This window comes from Anomaloglossus baeobatrachus, chromosome 3 (genome assembly GCF_048569485.1).
Source record: "Anomaloglossus baeobatrachus isolate aAnoBae1 chromosome 3, aAnoBae1.hap1, whole genome shotgun sequence".
Classification (NCBI taxonomy): domain Eukaryota; kingdom Metazoa; phylum Chordata; class Amphibia; order Anura; family Aromobatidae; genus Anomaloglossus; species Anomaloglossus baeobatrachus.
Genome location: NC_134355.1, coordinates 265,518,548 through 265,535,846, shown reverse-complemented (window position 1 = coordinate 265,535,846; position 17,299 = coordinate 265,518,548). Strand labels below are relative to the sequence as shown.

The window sequence follows — 17,299 nt, the reverse complement described above, 5'->3', positions numbered from 1 at the left end:
GAAAAACACCCATATAATTCAAGGCTCTAACACGTCTATGGCTGCATAACCACGTGTGCAATAACAATGACAACATTTTCAGCTGCTGTCATCTGTAAAACACACTGCGGCATAAGAGCACAGCCTTAGGACAAATTTTCAGCCTCCTGATTACTAATTGCATTTCCTTTGGAAAGGAATATTCTACCTGGCTTCTCATCAACTCGTTGCCCAGGTAGTAGCCACATAATTATAGTCATAGACCTTTTTTATGCCATATGCAAACTAAAGTAATTATTAAGAGGAAAAGTTGCTTTGTAATTATTTAGTAGCCGTATGATTCTCTAATGAGTATTTTCGGAGTTTGTATGATTTCTAAGCAAACCCACAGGGACAACAGGCACTGTTAAATACACCAAATCTAGATATTTCGGCTATATTGCTACTGTCTAGTGCCAACATGCACAAGAGTTAGTAGTACTAATTCTTAATATACCAATATCAAGATTCCTCAAGTAGAAAAGGTGGTGTTGAGCAATACTGAGCATTAAGAAAAGGAAAAACTCTTAATTCACTAGGGCCGTTTGGATAACAGTTTTTTCACATGGCCCGAGCCAAGGATGCATCATGCGATGATGTGAGAGGGCTAGAGGCCACGTGCTGTTTGGTTATATTCCCTGTTTTATGTACTGCAAATAAAAGAAGATTTATACACCTTCATTGGGTAAGTGCCGCAATTGAATTCCCTTTAAAAGTTATCTTAGTTTGCTCTCTTATTGAGAATTACCACCGAAAATAATTTGTTCGGATTTCTACGCTGGTCAGTCAAACCGGTTTATTAGCAGTGTGTTACGGGGGGACCGGCAGATTAGGACCAGGGGTATATATTCCAATCGCCAGTCGGGGCCCACCGTGCTCCAGATGGTAATGGAGCTGCTGGCACCCTGTGGGTTACGCGGAGACTATAGAGCTGGATGGCTCTGAGATAACTCAAGGAACCGGTCACGTGTGTAGGGACACGTCAGACCGGGCGACAACCCAGTTAGCGTTTCGGTGGAGCGGACGCTACTCCGACCACGTGTGTAACAACACGTCAGGCCGGATGGTAACCAGTTAGCATTGACCAAGAAGACCGCTGCGACAGCGCCCTGTCGGCCGCGTGTGTAAGACACGTCAGGCCGAGCGGTCCTCCGATTAGCATTTCTGGCCACCACTCGACTGGCCACGTGTGTAAAGGACACGTCAGACCAGGTAGTCACACCAGTAGCATTTGACTGGGAAGCCGAGGAGGATAATAGGGTTCACACACCCAATCCACACCCTGTTAACTTCACAGGGGTTCTGGGGTGCGCTGTCCGTGCGCGTAGAGGGCACAACCGGACAGGTGGCGCAGCAGGTACACTGTCCGTGTGCGTAGAGGGCACACTCGGACAGGTGACGCAACAGGTATTCTGTCCGTGTGCGTAGGAGGCACAACTGAACAGGTGACGCAGCAGCCGCAGCCCAGTTAACACCACTGGACTGCTCTAGCACAACAGGAACAGTAGCAAGGAAGCACGGCGCCTGACCCTCATGTGCTGAGCCACGAATCTTGGCGTGACAGGCACCGTTCACCTAGCCCTACCTACCGCTTCCAACAAGGCTTATGCCACCAAGAACTCTAAATGAAGACTGCGCACCTCTATGTTGTCTCCAGCCCCTTTTATAACCTGGGTCCGCCCCAAACCCAGGGTGGAACCACCAAGGTCCAATAGCAGAGTGCCATGTCATCAGTGACGTCACATGCGACCTAACCGGAACCGCTACGTCATTGATGACCTCATGGCAGCCACGCCCCAAACACTTCACCAGTCATCGTCTGACGACCAATGGTGAGGTGCCAGATCATAGGGGCGGGCCTCTGCAAGCCAGTCCGGAGTTGCCACGTCATCAGGACACCTGACACCCTCTGCCCTATCAGGGCCTGCCACCTCACGGACATGCTCAGTGAGGTCCTTACCGGACCTAGCCTCTGATGCACTAAGTGCCTGAGCATGCTCAGTAGCCTGAGCAACAGGCTCAGAAAGCAGACTATCAGTTTGAGCATGCTCAGTAGGCACATCCCAGAATTTAGACACAGCACGAAGTCCAAGTACCTGTGCAAAGAGGCTGTTAGGGTTAATTGTGGGGGCATGCTCAGTAGCCTGAACAGAGGACGTAGTCTCAGACATAACACAATCAGGCTGAGCATGCTCACTAGGCAAAACACCGGGCTTAGACTCTGGCTGGGGTAAATCGGCACACGCATGCGCACTAGCCGCCTCTCCACACTTAGATGTGGTGGAAGGAGCAGCCAACTGGACGACCCGAGGCACGGCCAAGAACGGCAGCCGGCACCTGGGCGTAACAGGAACCGCAGCAGGCTGCTTGCGGCTATGGCGGCGCCGGTTCGTAACAGTACCCCCCCTCTAGCGGCCCTCCCACTTGAATGGTCTATAGTCGCCACAGATACCACTGAGCGACGAGCGGAAGATGGAGACATGCAGTGGGAGCTACAAGACTCGCTCCACCGCGTAATCACCCCAGACGACCAGTCAATATGTGGGGAATGCCGCTTCAACCAAGGAATACCCAGCAGAATATCATCTGCACCCTTAGGGAGAACCAGAAATGAAATGGTCTCCCTATGCCCAGATGACATGGCAAGGGTAATGGGCACTATCCGCTGGTGAATTACCTTGGGCAACAAGGACCTATCCACCACACGGACTCTCACTGGCCTTGGCATTTGCACCAGCGGGATGGCATGCCGCCGGGCAAAAGAGGAGGAGATGAAACTACCACCAGCACCTGTGTCCACACTTGCCCTTGTGGACCATGTTGACCCCTTAAAGGAACTGGGCGCGGGAAACGTCACCCTAATGGATGACGCAGAGTCCAGTCTACCTGCAGCTATGGTCACCAATCGCGGTCGCTTACCCTGACGCTTTGGGCAACGGTTGGCATAATGACCATACTGCCCAAAAGCGAAACAGGAAATGCCCTTGCGACTCGAAGACCTAGCAACACCAACCCTAGCGATGTCCATAGGGACAGAGATGTCCTCTAAGGGAGGTGCAGTAGGAGAGACCACTACAGTGGCTGAACGAGCCTCTGACCTGCGCTCCAGCTGACGTTCGGAGGTCCGCAGGTCAATGCGGGTAGCCAGAGTCATGAGGCCCTCAAGGGTAGTTAGTACCTCACGCGACGCTAATGTGTCCTTCACGTGCGAGGCTAATCCGCTCCAGAACAGTGGAATGAGAGTCCTCTCTGACCACCCCAGTTCTGCAGCAAGTGTTCTGAAACTCACAGCATATTGACTTGAGGAAGTTCGCCCCTGCTCCAAAGTCAGTAGCTGTAGGGCCAAGTCGTGAGTGGCCTGAGGCCCCAGGAACACTTGTCGCCAGGACTCCAAAAACTCCTTAGAGTCCTGTACTACGTGGTCATTCCTCTCCCACAATGGTGTAGCCCACTCCAGTGCTCTATCAGAGAGCAAGGAGATGATAAACCCCACCTTCGACCTCTCTGTAGGAAACCGTGCAGCCAACAGCTCTAGATGGACTGAGCACTGGTTCACGAATCCCCTACATGCCTTGCTGTTCCCCGTAAACTTGTTGGGCAGCGAGAGGTGAGGGAGGGTTGGAGTAGGCTTGGTGACGGACACCATTGCAGCCGCTTGAGCCACCACATCATCCATATCAGCAGCAAGAGCAGACTTCTCCAGAGACCTCACTCTGACATCAAGCTGCAGTATGAACTGACGTAGCTGCTCCATCTCCGCCATGCCAGCCAGACCCTGGCGCTGTCTTACGGTTACGGGGGGACTGGCAGATTAGGACCAGGGGTATATATCCCAATCGCCAGTCGGGGCCCACCGTGCTCCAGATGATAATAGAGCTGCTGGCACCCTGTGGGTTACGCGGAGACTATAGAGCTGGATGGCTCTGAGATAACTCAAGGAACCGGTCACGTGTGTAGGGACACGTCAGACCGGGCGACAACCCAGTTAGCGTTTCGGTGGAGCGGACGCTACTCCGACCACGTGTGCAACAACACGTCAGGCCGGATGGTAACCAGTTAGCATTGACCAAAAAGACCGCTGTGACAGCGCCCTGTCGGCCACGTGTGTAAGACACGTCAGGCCGAGCGGTCCTCCGATTAGCATTTCTGGCCACCACTCGACTGGCCACGTGTGTAAAGGACATGTCAGACCAGGTAGTCACACCAGTAGCATTTGAGTGGGAAGCCGAGGAGGATAATAGGGTTCACACACCCAATCCAGGAACACCCTGTTAACTTCACAGGGGTTCTGGGGTGCGCTGTCCGTGTGCGTAGAGGGCACAACCGGACAGGTGGCGCAGCAGGTACACTGTCCGTGTGCGTAGAGGGCACTCTCGGACAGGTGACGCAACAGGTATTCTGTCCGTGTGCGTAGGAGGCACAACTGAACAGGTGATGCAGCAGCCGCAGCCCAGTTAACGCCACTGGACTGCTCTAGCACAACAGGAACAGTAGCAAGGAAGCACGGCGCCTGACCCTCATGTGCTGAGCCACGAATCTTTGCGTGACAGGCACCGTTCGCCTAGCCCTACCTACCGCTTCCAACAAGGCTTATGCCACCAAGAACTCTAAATGAAGACTGCGCACCTCCATGTTGTCTCCAGCCCCTTTTATAACCTGGGTCCGCCCCAAACCCAGGGTGGAACCACCAAGGTCCAATAGCAGAGTGCCATGTCATCAGTGACGTCACATGCGACCTATCCGGAACTGCCACGTCATTGATGACTTCATGGCAGCCACGCCCCAAACACTTCACCAGTCATCGTCTGACGACCAATGGTGAGGTGCCAGATCATAGGGGCGGGCCTCTGCAAGCCAGTCCGGAGTTGCCACGTCATCAGGACACCTGACACCCTCTGCCCTATCAGGGCCTGCCACCTCACGGACATGCTCAGTGAGGTCCTTACCGGACCTAGCCTCTGATGCACTAACTGCCTGAGCATGCTCAGTAGCCTGAGCAACAGGCTCAGAAAGCAGACTATCAGTTTGAGCATGCTCAGTAGGCACATCCCAGAATTTAGACACAGCACGAAGTCCAAGTACCTGTGCAAAGAGGCTGTTAGGGTTAATTGTGGGGGCATGCTCATTAGCCTGAACAGAGGACGTAGTCTCAGACATAACACAATCAGGCTGAGCATGCTCACTAGGCAAAACACCGGGCTTAGACTCTGGCTGGGGTAAATCGGCACACGCATGCGCACTAGCCGCCTCACCACACTTAGATGTGGTGGAAGGAGCAGCCAACTGGACGACCCGAGGCACGGCCAAGAACGGCAGCCGGCACCTGGGCGTAACAGGAACCGCAGCAGGCTGCTTGCGGCTATGGCGGCGCCGATTCGTAACACAGTGCCGAAATATTTCACTTATAAATTCACATTCCACAGGGATGTCACATGGATGTTAAATATGAAATATGGATGAGAATTAAGATGAAAATCTGAGTTAGTTTTCTGAATGAAAATTGGACAGATTTTCATATGCTTATCCAACCCCAACCGACAGCTATCTCTCCTGAGTCTCCCATAACTAGAGACTCTTATAAATAGTGTTCTTATGAGAGATTTGAATTGCACCAAACAATAGGATGAGTTGTTAATATTCAACAAACTGAATCCACCCACCCCAATACAATCTGTCAGAGGAGCATCAGGACGACCTCATATACATTAGAAGGTCAGCCAATGCTGCCAAATACGTTGGATTCTGCTAATGTGTATATCTGCAGTTTCAGTGTCCAAAAAAGTTTGATTTGTGCAAAGTCTCTAACTACAGTCATATGAAAAAGTTTGGGCACCCCTATTAATGTTAACCTTTTTTCTTTATAACAATTTGGGTTTTTGCAACAGCTATTTCAGTTTCATATATCTAATAACTGATGGACTCAGTAATATTTCTGGATTGAAATGAGGGTTATTTTACTAAAAAAAATGTGCTATCTGCATTTAAACAAAATTTGACCTGTGCAAAAGTATGGGCACCCTTATCAATTTCTTGATTTGAACACGCCTAACTACTTTTACTGACTTACTTAAGCACTAAATTGGTTTTGTAACCTCATTTGAGCTTTGAAATTCATAGGCAGGTGTATCCAATCATGAGAAAAGGTATTTAAGGTGGCCACTTGCAAGTTATTCTCCTATTTGAATCTCCTATGAAGAGTGGCATCATGGGCTCCTCAAAACAACTCTCAAATAATCTGAAAACAAAGATTATTCAACATAGTTGTTCAGGAGAAGGATACAAAAAGTTGTCTCAGAGATTTAAACTGTCAGTTTCCACTGTGAGGAACATAGTAAGGAAATGGAAGAACACAGGTACAGTTCTTGTTAAGCCCAGAAGTGGCAGGCCAAGAAAAGCACTTGCTACCCATAGTAAAATTTGGTGGAGGTTCCATCATGCTTTGGGGCTGTGTGGCCAATGCCGGCACCGGGAATCTTGTTAAAGTTGAGGGTCGCATGGATTCAACTCAGTATCAGCAGATTCTTGACAATAATGTGCAAGAATCAGTGACAAAGTTGAAGTTACTCAGGGGATGGATATTCCTGCAAGACAATGATCCAAAACACCGCTCCAAATCTACTAAGGCATTCATGCAAAGGAACAATTACAATGTTCTGGAATGGCCATCCCAGTCCCCAGACCTGAATATCATTGAACATCTGTGGGATGATTTGAAGCGTGCTGTCCATGCTCGGCGACCATCAAACTTAACTGAACTGGAATTGTTTTGTAAACAGGAATGGTCAAATATACCTTCATCCAGGATCCAGGAACTCATTAAAAGCTACAGGAAGTGACTAGAGGCTGTTATTTTTGCAAAAGGAGGATCTACAAAATATTAATGTCACTTTTATGTTGAGGTGCCCATACTTTTGCACCGGTCAAATTTTGTTTAAATGCGGATTGAACATTTTCTGTTAGTACAATAAACCTCATTTCAATCCAGAAATATTACTGAGTCCATCAGTTATTAGATATATGAAACTGAAATAGTTGTTGCAAAAATCCAAATTGTTATAAAAAAACCATTAATAGGGGTGCCCAAACTTTTTCATATGACTGTAAATACACAAAACCTATCCATAAAATCAAATAGCTTTCTGTAATTCCATCAGGGTAGAATGCATTTAACTAAAGATGAAAGAATCCATCTGTGGAGAATCGACTTCAAGTCAAATTTCCAGAAATTCACAGGTCACTGTGAATTCAAACAGTTGAGGCTCGAGTTGTGTTGATCGGCCCTAGAAAAATCAATGCCCAAAGCCATTTCACACTTCTCTATAATATCCTGAAACTATTAGATCACATAGTTCAGCACAACCAAACAGAGCGGGTTGTTACAGCCTGTATGAAAGATTAGACAGAGACACTTGGCATGCCAATGGTTTGAAAATAATTTGCAATGTTTATTATGAAGGTGTTTGGAATCCAAAATAAATGTTTTGGTCACAACTGGACCTTCATCAGTACAGATTGCCAGGAGCCATCTGTGTGCAGCAGCACGATGGTGGTGCACCCAACTGCTTACTACATACAAATCATCACATCAACAGTTCACAAAATAAGGCTATAGTTTTGAAAGGTTTATTGACGACAAACTAGTGCCTCTTGACTTTGAAAACAACTAGTCTGTTCTGGCTCCTTAAAAAAGAAATAATGTTTGGAAAGCTTCATAAAATATATTTGAAATTGATTACTGGTTTTGAGAATAGTAAACCTGTTGTGGATCCCAAAAAATGGATAGTTTTTTTCAATACTTGGCAAGATGCAATTACTTTTCAATTCCATTGCTTAGCACACCTTTTTTGCTTCCTAAATGAAGGGATTATTTTTGACACCTAGTGAAAAAGCATTTACTTTTTCATTTAACAAAGAAAAATGCAGTTGAAACTTCCCAAACATGGATACTTTCCAAACCATACCACCATATGAAAAAGCTACAGATTCTTCTGTTGCACAACATATGTACAGTATACACTGATGGGCAATAGTGTAACAATGCTTTGAACTTTTGAATTTCAGGCTCCATATCTCACCATCCACTACAGCTTTGAACTTGAAATTACCTTCATTTTATAGACAATCATCTAAGCTATCTAATACATAAATTTGACTTGCAACTATTTAGCATATGATTAGTTATGCAGATTATTATCATATCAATGCATTGTTACTGTTTTGCTCAGAAAAATCTTATTATTTTATTAGTGTTTTGTAAATCCATCTTTGGCTTTCAATATAGCCTGAATCCTTTTGCGCATGCTCCCGATCAGATTCAAGCATGTCTCAACTTAAATCTGATCACAGGTCTCTTCTACATGTTCCCAATGTTGATGCATACTGATCGACTCATTTTAGTATATATACAGCTTTTTCTTCAACTCTACCCACATGTGTTCAGGGTTGAGGTCTGTGGACCAATCCAGCACCTCTACTTCACCTCTACTTCTCAATGTATGTTGTTGTCTATGTTGTCCTTTTCATACCTATAGTCCTTGAGTTTACGAAGTAACTCATCTTGTAGGATACTCAAATATAGCTCAGCACTGAGATCACTAGAGATCCTGGTCAAGTATCCAATGCCTTTGGCTCTGAAACAACCCCTTATCATCAGGCTTCCTCCATCGAACTTGACAGTTTCTTTAATTCCTTGATCTCATTTACCCCTTTTTTCCCTTGTTTCTCCCAGACCCATTTTCATCCATTAGAGTCTAGTCTATTGACTTTTGTCTCATTGGTCCAAATCACCCATTTTCAATTCTACTATCCACTTTTCATACTTTTTTGCAAACTCAAGCCAACGTTTCTCATGATGGTATTGAAGTTGAGGCTTCCTCACTTTTTTTGATGCCAACATTGCAGACTTGTGCGTCTCACAGTGCTTGCATGGACATCTGTGATCTTACTATTACAAAGCATATGAGTCACCACCGCTGCCATGTTTGTCGTGCCAGAACTGATAGACCTTGTGATAAGCCAACTTGTTAACTCCAATATTTTGCAGTGATCTTCACTTCATGGATTGTGAATGGATAGATGGACTTTATTTTGTATTCTTCCAACTGTCATGGCACTCACATGATGCAACTTAGCAATTTTCTTGGCCAGAAGACCACAAGTGAGAGCTAGATGATGTTATTTCTCTTTTCTTCTCAAATCTTCTTTATGGCTACTCCTCAATTTAAACCAGTGACCTTCACTTGTGAATCAACCTAATAACACTCTGAGCTATTAGGACATGTGAGAACAGGTTATAATTTGCAGTATACAGGAAGAAAAAGATGTTTCCACCACCAGGAGCAAAACATTAACAATGCAGTGAAATGACAAAAATCTGCCTAACTAGTCATATGTTAAATAGTTGCAAGTCAAATTTATGTATGAGATAGCCAAGATAATAGTCTCATGTTTTAGGCCCATTTCACACGTCAGTGAAAAACACAGATGTTCTACACTGACGTGTAAAACACGCACATGTCCCTTTGTGTGCTGTGATTCATGGCACATGTGGGTTGTCTAAGTGCAATCCGGGCTCCGTTCTCCGTGGTCCGTGATTGCACATAGAGATTAACTCACCTGTGCCCGCTCCCGCTCTCCATGGTGCTGAACGCTCCCGCGGTGCAGCATCCGGCCGACGCTGACCTCCACAGCAGCTGCTTCCGGGTCGGCTGTGTCGTGCATTCATGAATATGCACGACAGTAATGAGCCGGCTCAGAGGCAGCAGGCAGAACAGGCTGCAGAGAGCGCGGCTGAAACCGAGTGAGTAAAAATGATTTTTATTTTATATGCACGTTTTTTTCTGGCACGTGTTTCACGGATCACACCACTGCGTGGTCCGTGGGAGATCAGTGATGCCAGAAAAAAATGGACATGTCTCCGTGCGGCAATCACGGACACGCGGGTACGCCGCATGGAGACACGTGCAGTGAAAAATCACTGATGTGTGAGCAGACCCATTGATTATAATGGGTCTGCGTATGTCAGTGATTCTGGTATGTAGAAAAAAAAGCACAAACGTACCAGAATCACTGACGTGTGAAACAGGCCTTAAGCTGTAGTGGATGGTAAGATATGAAGGTTGAAAGTCAATCGTTCAAAACATTGTTACCCTTTTGCTCATCATTGTATACGAGCAAGACAGGTATATTCCCACAAAAAGAGATAATATTAAGATTATTTATACAATGTAAATAGCCTATCAAAATTGACACTATAGTGTGGTATTAAATAGCCATTTGTTTACTACCAGTTTCCATTCATTTTCACTTTGCCAGATAGGTTGAGGTCACTTGGACATTAATGAGGTAACATTTGCATTAAAGAACTCAAAGGAGACCTCTAAGTGTTAGACACTAGTGATGAACGAGTACTAAAAAGCTCGGGTGCTCGAGGATCGGGCCGAGCATCCCAAGATACTCGTGTACTCAGCCCGAGCACCGAGCCCAATGTTATCCTATGGGAGACCCGAGTATTTTTATGAAATGACCCCCGGCAGCATGTAGAAACCCTAAAAATGTCACAAAAGTCTCAGAAGAGTGCTCAAATGACATGGCAACAGCATGGGGAAGACCCCTTGAAGCATTTATCACTCAAAAGTCACAGCTGTGAACAATTTTGTCCGAGTTTTACGCCATTTTTATGGACTCACCAGAACCTTCCAAAATGACACCAAAATGAATTTTCATGGCGGAAATGTTAAGGGCACATACCCAATAGTGAGATAGAGCTGGTGTATGTTACTTTTTGAGATTAATACATGAAAGATTTTACGTAAAACATTGTGTGGCACTCCGATGTCCAAAACGCACGTTTTGTGCTTTTTACTAGCGATGTCGGTCATTTTTTTTTTCATTCTATCTCCCGTCGGGCGGTCTCGCTCTGTCGGTCTCTCTCTGTCTTGTCTGTCCCCCTATCACAGTCTGTCGGTCATTCTCCCCCCTCTCTCTTACTTACCGTTCCCCGATCACTGCCGCGGCGCTGCACAGCTGTTCACTAAACTCCGGCGGCTTTTCCTCTTTTGAAAAAGCCGGCCGCTCATTAAACAATCTCATATTCCCTGCTTTCCTGCTTTTCGGCGCCTATTATTGGTTGCAGTGAGACACGCCCCCACGCTGAGTGACAGGTGTCTCACTGCACCCAAACACAGCAGCCGGTGTGTGTGTGTATACTGTGCAGTGAAATAAATAATTAAATAATTAAAAAAAACGGCGTGCGGTCCCCCCAATTTTAATACCAGCCAGATAAAGCCATACGGCTGAAGGCTGGTATTCTCAGGATGGGGAGCTCCACGTTATGGGGAGCCCCCCAGCCTAACAATATCAGTCAGCAGCCGCCCAGAATTGCCGCATACATTAGATGCGACAGTTCTGGGACTGTACCCGGCTCTTCCCGATTTACCCTAGTGCGTTGGCAAATCGGGGTAATAAGGAGTTAATGGCAGCCCATAGCTGCCACTAAATCCTAGATTAATCATGTCAGGCGTCTCCCCGAGATTCCTTCCATGATTAATCTGTAAATTACAGTTAAAAAACACACACACCCGAAAAATCCTTTATTAGAAATAAAAAACACTAACAAAGTCCCTCATCACCAATTTATTAACCCCGACAAACCCTCCATGTCCGGCGTAATCCACGGATCTCCAGCGTCGCGTCCAGCTGTGCTGCATGAAGGTGACAGGAGCTGTAGAATACACCGCCGCTCCGGTCAGCTTCACACAGCAACTGAGGTGAGTATAGCGATCAGCTGAGCTGTCACTGAGGTTACCTGGATGCAGCGGTGGCCGCGGGTAACCTCAGTGACAGCTCAGCTGATCGCGCTACTCACCGCCGCTCCGGTCAGCTCCATGCAGCAACTGAGGTGAGTATAGCGATCAGCTGAGCCTTCACTGAGGTTACCTGGATCCAGCGGTGGATGCAGCGGTGGCCGCGGGTAACCTCAGTGACAGCTCAGCTGATCGCGCTACTCACCGCCGCTCCGGTCAGCTCCATGCAGCAACTGAGGTGAGTATAGCGATCAGCTGCTGTCACTGAGGTTAATCGCGGCACCGCTGGATCCAGCGGTGGCTGTGAGTTACCTGACTGACAGCAGCTGATCGCGCTACTCACCTCAGTTGCTGTGTGAAGCTGACAGAAGCGGCGATGTATTCTGCAGCTCCTGTCACCTGAATGTAGCAGAGCTGGACGCGACGCTGGAGGACTGTGGAGTACGCCGGACATGGAGGGTTTGTCGGGGTTAATAAATTGGTGATGAGGGACTTTGTTATTGTTTTTTATTTCTAATAAAGTATTTTTCGGGTGTGTGTGTTTTTTAACTGTAATTTACAGATTAATCATGGAAGGAATCTCGGGGAGACGCCTGACATGATTAATCTAGGATTTAGTGGCAGCTATGGGCTGCCATTAACTCCTTATTACCCCGATTTGCCAACGCACTAGGGTAAATCGGGAAGAGCAGGGTACAGTCCCAGAACTGTCGCATCTAATGTATGCGGCAATTCTGGGCGGCTGCTGACTGATATTGTTAGGGTGGGGGGCTCCCCATAACGTGGGGCTCCCCATCCTGAGAATACCAGCCTTCAGCTGTATGGCTTTATCTGGCTGGTATTAAAATTGGGGGGACCGCACACCGTTTTTTTTTAATTATTTATTTATTTATTTAACTTCACAGTATAGACACGCCCACCGGCTGCTGTGATTGGGTGCAGTGAGACACCTGTCACTCAGCGTGGGGGTGTGTCTCACTGCAACCAATCATAGGCGCCTGTGGGCGTGGAAAGCAGGGAATATGAGATGGCTGTGTGCGGAGCACAGCGCGCCCGCCGGTATAAAGGCTCGGTCACGCTGTGCAGACCGGCCAATCACTGCAATTCCACAACTAACAGGGCTGTGGCATTGCAGTGGTCTGCCAGCCAATCCCTGCATGAGGGCTGGCTCTCAAAAGAGCGCCAACATGCAAAGATGAAGACCACGAGTACAGCACGAGTATCGCGAAATTACTCGGTACTCGCCGAGTAGCCCGAATACAGTGATACTCGTGTGAGTACCAAGTAGTAACAAGCATACTCGCTCATCACTATTAGACACCTATTTTCAACACAGGAAAAGGTTTTGGAGTATTGAGAGTCATAAAAGTGTTTAGCCACAAATCGAATTCTTTGGAGAAATTTGACTAAGCTGCCATATCTTAATTTCATAAGGTTTGATTATCTCTAAAATTAAATTAAAATGTAAAGTAACAATAAAAAAATAGGCTTCATTTTCACACTGCAATATGCAGTTCATGATTTTATGGTATATATTTGACAGGCATTTACTTCATGATTGTGACTTCCAGATTTGTTCTTTTTTTGTGTATCGCATTGCTAAATTAACGAGAATTACAATACTGATCAATCAACTCTCATATAAAGCCTGCTAGTTAAAATTCTGTCATGGTTTGCCACTGAAAAAATGCAGTATTTTTTATTATATCACAAAACCTTTGAGTGAAGGAACGTGTCAGCCGCTGAAGAAGCAAAAGCGAAACACATGTTGGGGAGGATAAGCACCATTCTGTAGTCTGTAGTGCAGAAATGATAAGTCCTTCAGAACTCTACATATACATTTTACTATCTATTTTTTAATTTTATGCCTATTATGCCTGTAAAGCAAATATTTTATAATATATGGAGTGGTGTTTGCCCTTATTCTGTGTTTGTATCTTGTAAATGAAATATATTAGATGGAGCAGACTCCCCACTTAAACTATCACAATATCTGCTGTTAGTTTATTATATGATTGCCTACGACTTTGTTTTTGAGCCGTCAGATATTTATTTAGGTGGAATGCATCATTATGTGAACACTTGCCTGCCACTTCATTTCTGCTGTAAGTAAACAAGGGAGAGGTTGTTTTTTTCCATGTGGTTAGGAATCATATCTGCTAAAGATATTAATAGATGCGAGTACGAAGGCTTCTAAATGTGTGATCTAAAGCCAACCATCCAAAATTACACAGGTATATTAAAGTTACATTTTCTGATATTTTTAGATATAGAAATAAATTCTAAAATTCTTCACCATTTACAAAGTCTAGCTGATCGTGATAGTTTGTTATATAGTTTTCAACATGTGGTTGCAAATAAGAAAGATCCCGTAACAATCAGAACTTGAAAATGATGCATTTGGCAATTGAGAAACAGAATAAAATTCATTAAGACTAACAATGTATACTACAATCTAAAAGAAAAACATCTTACAAATAGAGATAGGCAGAACCCTCCATAGGACTCAGGTTATCGGTCAAGTCAGTAGTCTCTCGCTGCTGGACGAGAGTCTCTAGCAAATTTCTTATCTTCTGCTGGATGGGTGGCTCACAAATATGATCCATGAATAAGACTCTATGACACTGCGTTATGTCGAAACGCATTGGATGATTTTTTTTCCCCTGTATCTCTGTGGATGGCGCCTGGAATTTTTTTATGTGAAAATAAAGTGCAAGTTTTATTTTATTCACTGCCTGTGATCCGCTGGATTTTTCTTCTTGGATCTCAATGCCTGGGATTTCCGTGCAGGATCAGGTGATCTACTCCAGAAGCAATGAATCAACAGTGGTGAGCTGGTAACACAGTTTGTTCTCTACAAATATCTTACCTTCCAGGATCCCCGATGCGGCTTTTGATTGACCACGGCTGGAGAAACATCATCATTGCGGCATGTTGCACAGATGACGTTGCACCAGCTTGGCTAATCAAAAGCTGCATCAGGGAACCTGGAAGGTAAGAAATTTGTGATCAACCTATCCAGCAGCTAGAGACTACTGAACTGGCCAATAGATCGGAATCACATAAATTGATCTGCCCATCTCTACTTGGAAGTTATCATTTGCTTTAATGTTTTTCTTTTTGCTTACTCTCAACCCTAACTTCAGGAAATTGATCCTGGTAAATTAGAGGCACTAAGACCTTACTGGTCATGTACCCTCAGATAGTGCTTTAATACTTAAATAGCTGAAACCATACATCATTTCCTATTGGATGATTTAGGAAAACCTGCACTTGCAGGGGGTTGAACACGATGGGCCTTTAGGTCCTTTTCAACTATACCTTTCTAGAAGTCTATGATCCATGTACCTATCAAAGTGTACTGGCCAATTCTATCATAGATCAGCTCTACACAAGACTCTTGAGTAGTGATGGTATGAGCGATCACCCCAATGTTCAGGATCGGGAGCCTTGTCCGATTGTTTTGTAAAGATCGAGATCGGGATTGAGATAACGCGAACTTGCGTCCAATCACCGAACTCGGGCTTTACAGTTATGGGATGAGGCGTTAGGGCTGTAAAATAATAAAATAAAGAATATAGTTAATAATAAACATCATTATACTTACCGCTCCCGCGATGCATTCTGCAGACTCTGTCTCCCGGCCGCTTTTGCTTCCCCGTCCGATCATTGCTGTGCCGCCCAGTAACTAGCACTGCCTAAAGGACCTTTAGACAGTGGTGCTTACCGGGGGGCACAGCGGACAGGAGACAGAGTCTGCAGGATGTGTCACCGGACCTGTAAGTATGATCATAATGTTTTTTAATAATGTGCTTTTTTTACAACCCCTGGACTTGATCTGGACCCGAACTGTAACATGAGCTTCCCAGTAAAGCTCGTGTTCGGGATCATGTGCACAAACAGTATGTGTTCGGTACGGACCTCGAACTTTACAGTTCGGGATCGCCCATCACTACTCTTAACGTGAACAAGGGTTTACAGAATGGTCAACATTTTTAACTAGTGGGTAAATAAAAGTAATAATTTTGTTACTATGCTTTTCATAGAAGTAATTAAACGATGTATTCATTTTCATTTAAGCATATCTATCACCCCAGACTAATATTTTACCAGCTGAATGGTTAATGATTTCTAATTAGGGAATGACAAGTGTAATTTTTTCATATGCAAATATTACAGGCTCTAATATAAACAGTGTCCTTAGTCAGCTCTTAAGCGATTGTGTGCTTTGCTAATGTTAGCAAATGTGTTCCTATGTTCTTTCCTCTGCAGCCTTCTAGACACATGACACCTGTGCAGGCAGAAGTTATTTTAGGCAACACTTAAATCCAACCCACGATTTGTTAAAACTATAACTGAAAATACGTTTCAAAGAGAGTAAAAAAAAAGTGAGTAGTATATTATCTGTGATATAAAACCATCGACACAATGAAAATCATACAATAAACAATCTACAATAGAAAACATAAGAAAGAGAATAATACATAAATAACTAAAGCAAAAACTGAAACCATTTAGACTAATTTAATATATGAATTAGTTTATCTTAGGCCATTTTTTATGGTTGTATACAGATACTTTTTATCATAACAATTTTACTTGCGTTATATAGTTCAACTAACCAAACTTGGACTCTGATAGTCTAAGATGATCATAATTTGGGTTGGAGGTCTCGGTACTACAGCCATAAAATAAGTACTAAACCAGTTGTATAACTATATTTAAGCTATATAAAGCATCCTTAGACATGTAAACTTAAATATTTTTTTTTTACAATTCTTTTGCTCATCTCTAGTAATACACGATTGAGTAAACGTCCATCCTAAAAGACTAGATGAGTGAAATAATTTTACCTTTGTGTATACATATTTACAAATGAATTAAGCATATCATGCTATACTGAATGAGACATGATTATTCCAAAAGAATATTTCACGTCACATATAACTATGCATTTGTTAACTGTATACAAAGATACAGTATAAAATTGAAAAATTATTTTTGAAAATAATTGAAAATGACTTACCAGAGGAGTGTTCAAGGAGAATAGAAAGATGGAACTTGTTAAGACCAAAGCCAAAAAAGAGAGAGGTCAAGAGACAACTGGAGCTGGAGGCTGGACATTAGGAGGAAAGTCATGGAGGGGGAAGGGGGGAGTAAAACAGATGACACTCTGTGAGAAGCACACTAGATGCCATATTTAGAAGGGTTCATTTAGCAGCTGATAGCTAAAGGATTGAGCTGTGAGAGAGAATACCCATCAAGAATAAAGGCCTTGGCAGTGAACAGTTAACCCCTGCTGACTCTTACTGCACATTAGAAATCATCAAAGGTAGAGTTGGTCAAATTAAATTCTAGTGGAATTGAATTCTTTATGATTTTAGAAAAATTGGCTTTGTGTAACTTCAGCAAAATGGTGGCTAGCTCCGACAATTTACAAAAGTTTAGAGGGCTGGCAAAAGGTAAAAAAATAAATG

At 44.5% G+C, this 17,299-nt stretch overlaps 1 protein-coding gene across 1 annotated transcript in view; it reads right to left on the bottom strand.

Moving 5' to 3' along the window:
* TXLNB (taxilin beta) overlaps positions 1-16,924 on the bottom strand; it is a 144,935-nt gene extending 128,011 nt beyond the window's left edge. Inside the window, exon 1 of the mRNA XM_075339817.1 lies at positions 16,849-16,924. The gene's annotated coding sequence lies outside the window, so the exon portion shown is untranslated. The remainder of the gene's footprint in view (positions 1-16,848) is intronic.
* Positions 16,925-17,299: the final 375 nt, after the last annotated feature.